Consider the following 7430-nt stretch of genomic DNA (forward strand, 5'->3'; position numbering starts at 1 on the left):
CTGGAAATTATTTTCATAATTATGGGACCACCGCTAGAGGGCGTAATTGAATATCAAAAATTAAAAAATCTAAATTTTACAAAATTTTCCTAATGAAGGGGCACTGGAAATCCGATCGTCGTATTCTTCATAAAATTCTACGCATATTTGATTTGACAAGTTTAGGTCTACCTTTGGAAATAAGAGGTGGGGGTGAGTGGGAACCTTGTTATGAAAAACGGGCGGTGAGTCCGGTTCTGCTTAATTAAATTTTGCAAACTTGGTCTTGTTGAAGACAGATCTTTTTCGTCAATGTAAAAGTTATGATTTCCAACCAACTTACTGAGTAATATGCCAGCTAGAAGGCGTTATTTAATTTTTTTCAGAAATCTAGTGTTCCTTGGAAAATATTAAATACAAACATGCATTTTTAATACCATATTACAAAATTAGACAAAATTAGCAACAGAATAGCGAAAACCGCATGTTAATACCTTTTTTCTATCTCGAGATATCTTACAAAACGTGTAAATTTAAAAACATAACTGTTACTGTCACCGGTAAACGAAATTAATTAAAAGTAGTGTGCTATGGAAACAACAAAGAAACATTTTCCAGCTGTCAACGTATATTAGGTCTTTTCAACGCTTCTCATTTGTTTCGAGCCTCGTTCATATCTCGTATATTAATATTATACACGGATTATACGGCATATGACAGAGGTTCGAAGCAAATGAGAAGCGTTGAAAAGCCCTATTACAAAGAAATAAAAACAACTATTTAGTGATGACATAAACGTTCAAATTTTTGCCCATCATTTTCGTTGCAAACATTTACTCTTTCAAGAGTAGATTGAACAGCAGTCTCAATTTCTGCTTTCGATATGCTTTGAATGGCATTTAGTATTCTCTGGATAATGTATCCTAGAGTAGTGTATGATGGGCAACAATTTGAATATTTAGGTCGTCACTAAGTAGTTCTTTTTGTTCTGTGTTATATTTAATTTTAATAGTATTGTCTCTCTTTATATTGTTGTTTTAATTAATTATATTTTTATACGTTGACATCTGGAAAATGTTATTTTGTTTTTTCCCACAGCACACTACTTTTCATTAACTTAGGTTACCTACCGGTGATAGTAACAGTTATGTATAAAATTTACACGTTTCTCGAGATATCTTGAGATAGAAAAAAGGTATCGACATGCGGTTTTCGCTATTCTATTGCTAATTTAATCTAATTTTATAAAGTATGATTAAAAATGCATACTTGTATTTAATATTTTCCAAAGAAAACTAGATTTCTGAAAAAAATTAAATAACGCCTCCCAGCTGGCTTATTACTTATTAGGATGGTTCAAAGTTATCACGCTTACATTTAAAAAAAAGATCTGTCTTCAACAAGACCCAGTTTTCAAAATTTGATTTAGCAGAACCGGACTTAAAGCCATTTTTTCATAACAAGGTTCCCACTCACCCCCACCTCTTATTTGCAAAGGTAGAGTTAAACTTGTTAAATTAAATATGCGCAGAATTTGATGAAGAATACAATCATCGGATTTCCAGTGCCCCTTCATTAGGAAAATTTTGTAAAATTTTGATTTTTTTATTTTTGATATTCAATTACGCCCTCTAGCGGTGGACCCACAATTATGAAAATAATTTCCAGGCTTTTCCTGAGGCAACTTTTGTTATAAAATTTTTTATTTCAAAGCTCTACTATAAACGGTTCCTGAGATATGGCCGAGAGCCATTCTTATTGGGACACCCGGTACAATCAACAATAAGTTAAACAGAATTCATTGATATAAATTTCACATCCGTAAACCCTTTTACGCAATTAGTACACATTGTTTATGTTTACCTTTTAATAACGTCAATCTTAAAATGTCAAATGTTGAAATTTAAACGTAAAAAATATACTGACCAATTACAGTTAAAAATCCTTTAAACATTTTTCGAAGTTAATTGTTGATATAAATTACAATAATTATTTTATTAAGTAAACGTAAAGTTTAAGTAATTTAATTTGCTAATAGTAAGTATCAGTATGTAATATTAAAAGTGCCATGCATCACTTGATTCTAACTTCCACCCGTGAATGAGTAGTAATGACCCGTGATTAACTTCAGCCCGTGAGTAATGAATAATGAGCATATTATTAAACGGTTGTAGAAATAGTATATTAAGTATGGAGAACGGTAAGGGTTTTATACCGATCGAAGACAATTGTTTGGAGGAGGAGCGGAGCGACGACTCTAATTATTGTCTGAGATCGGTTACCCTTAACGTTCGACATGCTTATAATGTTTTTTGCACGATTGATACCATTATAAATTATAAAATTAAACATTTTCGTCATATTGACTAGTTTCATTCATTTTATCAAGATAGATACTTTGGTTGTTAGGTAGTAACTAGGGTGCATAACAACAATGGAGAATTGAGTTTTTATTTAGTTGTCAATAATTTTAAGTACAATTTTGATTATTATAAATTAAAATATGAGCGAAAGTGAATTTGAAGAAATTGAACGGGCTTGGGAAGAAGGGTGTTCCGCAATTATTCCCGAAAAATCCAAAATCCGTTATCAAAATACCTACCAAAGTTTTAAACAATGGTGCGAAGGCAAGAATTTAAAAATCGAAGAAAAGACTCTATTGGCATATTTCGTTCAAAGACATATGCAGTTGAAAGCTCCTGGAAGCCTCTGGGCAGAATATTCAATGATTAAATCCACCGTTTTTCTTTATGATGGCATTGATATTTCCAAGTTTTCAACTTTGATCGCGTATTTGAAGAGAAAAAATGTTGGATACTACTAATGTATGCGATTCTGCAGGAGTTTCTGTTAAAAGTGAAACCACACAGCCCAAACAAGTGGGATTTCATTAAATAATTTAACAAATTGTACCATAAGTTTCAATATTAATAAATAATTCGTTAGTTTTCTTTATTCTTTCAAAAAATAAATTAAAATTAAGAGATTTTTTAACTCGACGGTAAGTGAATTACTTACCGTCGAGTTGGAGTACTTACCGTCGAGTTGGATTACTTACCGTCGAGTTGCTAGTAAATGTCACCTACTGACGTAAAATCTGTCACGGTAAATAGTAAAAAATGATCAATCGTGCAAAAAAACATTATATTTTGACTTCTACTGTATATACCAGTGGAAGTGTTAAGATGGTATTTTGTTCTTCTCTGAAAGCCTTAGGAAAGCCAAAAAGAAGCTTAAGCAAGAATAAATTGACCTCCTACTCTCTACTACTAATGTAATCAGGTTAAGTTACAAGGAACGAATAATCACTTCTCCAATTCACGGAATTAGAACACTAAATAAAGCAATCATTTATTATTAAAATCGCTTATAGGCCTGGATCCCGCGTACCAAAGAAAAGTTTATTAATAGCAAGCTGAAAATTTGTTATTAGCTTAACGGTGTCTAGTAGGACAAACTTTGATGTATGGGAACACTGGAACAAGGGAAGTTTTAATTATGGAATGTGATTTTAATTGTGCAACATGTCATCCTGACAAGTTTATGATTGTGAAAACTGGAAAGTTGTTTTTAAGTTTATTCAATAGCAAACTTTAATAATATATGAAAAAATGTTTGTCCCACAAATATGTTGGGCATTTCAATAAGTCCGACACGTAGAACATGTCAAATGTCAGGAATTAATATATTGGAGATAAATAGCAGTCTGATTTTTGCATGAGAGTTTATTGAAAGGGGAACAAATCAATTGGAAGTTCTGTCCAAAAAATACATGACACCTGTAACCTGTTACACAATTAAAACTTCACATGTTCCAGTGTTCCTGTACATCAAAGTTTGTCCAACTAGACACCGTTAAGCTATTAACAAATTTTCAGCTTGCTATTAATAAACTTTTTTTGGTAAGCGGTATCCAGGCCTATTACTATTTATACAGTTAACATGATATGATTTATTAATAATTTATACAAATCCTTCAAATTATAATATTCAATAAATTAGTTGCTTATGAGACTGCGATTAGCATATTATGTTAATATGAATTCATACATGATTTATTACTTTTGCGTCCATTTATTTGTTTTATTCGAAAAGAAGAACGCTGAAAATTTATATCAATTTACGAACAACACGCAAAAACAATCCGATGCTATTGTCATTAAACAAACCATAATTATATTTATTATTTATAGATTTGTTCGGCCCACAAAATTATTTTACACTGCCCATTTGAGCATTATTATAGGCATAGGCCCATACACCTGCAATTTTACATTGTCATTATTATACACAAAAGGGTAGCTATACAGGATATACTATGCTTTTTATGCTATCATACCCATACCCCAAACAACACAGTACAGTGTACGAATACTACAATTATTTGTACACAGTTATAAACAGCGTATTTGGAATGTGCGGAATATGCTCCCTTCTACATATAATTATTTACCACTAACTTACTGGACTGGATCATAGTGGTTTATATTACCACTAAGACTGGACCACACATGCTCTGGAATATATCTACCAAGGTAAAAATAATGTTATATCTTTGATGTGACTTAAGATTAGGAAGAATTAGAGACACTGTTTATCTGATCCTTTACAAAAAGCTGATCTTTTCAAATTAATAACAGAAACTTTTATACAGCACCATCAGTAACGTTACAACTCTTCGCGGGTCTTTGCCGCGTTTACACTTCTTATTGCCTTCCATGTTATCTGTGCCACTATTTCCCATTGCCTCACTCCCATTTTCTCGAGATCCTCCCTACCTGCATCTTTCCACCTTTTCCTAGGCCGTCCTACGGACCTTCTCCCTTAGGAGGAAAGACCTCTATCTTTCCTCCAAGACACTTATACCCAAAGGCAGAGAACTGAAGACGCAAGGTGGATCTTTGAAGTGAGCCAACTGAAGATGAAAAAACTACTTGATAAGTAACAAAGTTACCAATATCAACTAAGAGCAATACCAGGGAAAACAAGAAGGAGCAGAATAAGAATATAACAATAGAGATAGAGATAGCTGGCAGTTTACCTTCAAGAAATACTTCAGCCTCGAAATAAACAAGAATATAAATATGTATAAGTACTTGTCAAAGGCATGGAAAAAAGTATTGCAAGCTTACTTTGTCATAATTATTTTGAAAGACACTAATAAGGGTACATTTGTATGCCAAGGGACAAATACTAGAGCAGGTAACTTCCGTAACATATTTGGGAGCAAATATCAATAGCCAGTGTAATAGGTCTGGATCCCGCGTATGAAAAAAAAGTTGATTAATAGCAAGCTGAAAATTTGTTAATAGCTTAAGGGTGTATAGTCGGATAAACTTTGATATATGGGAACACTGGAACAGGGGCAGTTTTAATTGTGGAACAGATTAAAAATTTGGAACGGTCAGACCACGAAAACGGCACATTTATTTTGTCCGACAGAATTGACTTAAACTCTCCGAACAGAGATTAAACTCTCATGCAAAAATCAGACTGCTATTTATCACCTGTCATAATTCCTATCATTTGACATATTCTACATGTTCCACTCATTAAAACGCCCATTTGGTAATAAATAGAAGTCTGTCGGAAAAAATACATGTGCCGTTTTCGTGGTCTGACCGTTCCAAATTTTTAACCTGTTCCACAATTAAAACTGCCCCTGTTCCAGTGTTCCCATATATCAAAGTTTGTCCAGAAACCCTTAAGCTATTAACAAATTTTCAGCTTGCTATTAATCAACTTTTTTTTCATTCGCGGGATGCAGACCTATAAACCAAAAACAGATCGTAGCAAAAATCGAACAAGCGAGGAAAACACTCACGAAGATTAAATGATTTTTTACAAGATCACTCTTTACTCTGCAGCTCAGAATCCGAATTATAATATGTTACGTTTTTGCTGTCTTTCTGTATGACTGTGAAAGTTTGACAATGGACTCTTGAAACAGAAAAAAGTATAGATTCCTTTGAGATGCATCGGATAGTGAGAATTCCATGTGTACAAAAAGTTAGTTGCTAACAATAACCTACTTCAAGGCATGAGTAAACAAAAAAATGACTAAGAATAATCAAAAAAAGGAAATTACAATACTCAGGTAATACCTGAGAGGTGAAAGATTATCTCTATGAATTACTCCATATCATACTGGAAGGTAAAGTACAGTAGGAGGACGCCAGAACTCGTGGCTGAAAGACTTAAGAGGAGATGGTATGGTGGTACGGGGGTTGTTACCCCCGATGATGTGGTTGATTTGTTAAAACATTATTTACCAGAATATATTTATTTAGAACACTAAATACGACAGTAACTAGTTGGTGGGCAACGTCTCTGATCTAACCACGTCGATGTCTGAATAATGAATAATCTCTTCTTTACTTTCTCCGTATCTATAAATAAATCGTAATTGTTTTGTTATGATTGACTACACCTGAATGTGACCATGAATTCCTAATAGTAACATAATTGCTGACTTCGTTGTTTTCAAAACGAGTTGCCTACATTGCAAAACCAATGTTACCCATTTACGTAAAGTAAACAATACATGTAAATAATATTTGTTTAAGACTTTAAAAATTAAATCGAATTACTCTTATTTTTTGGATGCTAATATAAATCCTGTACAATGGTTTGACCGCTCACCGGAAGAAATCTTTCGTGCAGCAGTTTCCAAAGCTACGTTTGCTATTTGGATCCCCAACCTTCGAAAAGAGACGGCGCAATAAGAAGATGGAATCCTACATAAATTCAGAAAGCACTTTAAAAAAAGATCATAAGCATCATCATTATCTTTGTCTCTATTCCCAAGACAGTTCGAATTCCCTAAAATACACGATTGATTAGGTTAGAGATTAAAAGAATCTTGACAAATACTCAGATTCAGAAGGTTACATGAGGTCATCATGTTTACAAACCATAATTTTTAGGTAGGTTACAAATTTAGCGGAATGGTACCTTCCAGTACATTCATAAGAGCAAAACAGGCTAATATTTACCAAAATGACACTAAACTACGCGAGTTTATGCGAGAACTTGTTCTGAAGTATTTATAAATTAAAAAAGCAGCATCAAAACAAAGTCGAAGCTCAAGCCACCGTGCTGATGGTCTTTAAATCCTCGAAATATCGTCGCTGCAGCAAATTGATTAAATAAAACGGGCCCGAAGTGTTTTTACTTGTGGCAAATAGGGTATGAAATGGCATATAAAATCCAGCAAAATGAAGTGTAAATGGTGTAGTATCATAAAGGTGAAATGGCCGTCGGTGAGCGAGCAACAGCCGGGCTGGGACCGGTTATGAGCCCGCCGAGGAGACGAAGTGCGCTGTTGCCACCACGCGGAACTTACTATTCGGTTTTACGTTCGCGCCGATTTTTGCCCTTTAGCCCCCTCGAATTAGACTGCAACTATGAAATAATTATAGAAAAAACTATAATGATATGGACTCACAAAT

The sequence above is a fragment of the Diabrotica virgifera genome, chromosome 2, assembly GCF_917563875.1.
Source record: "Diabrotica virgifera virgifera chromosome 2, PGI_DIABVI_V3a".
Lineage (NCBI taxonomy): Eukaryota > Metazoa > Arthropoda > Insecta > Coleoptera > Chrysomelidae > Diabrotica > Diabrotica virgifera.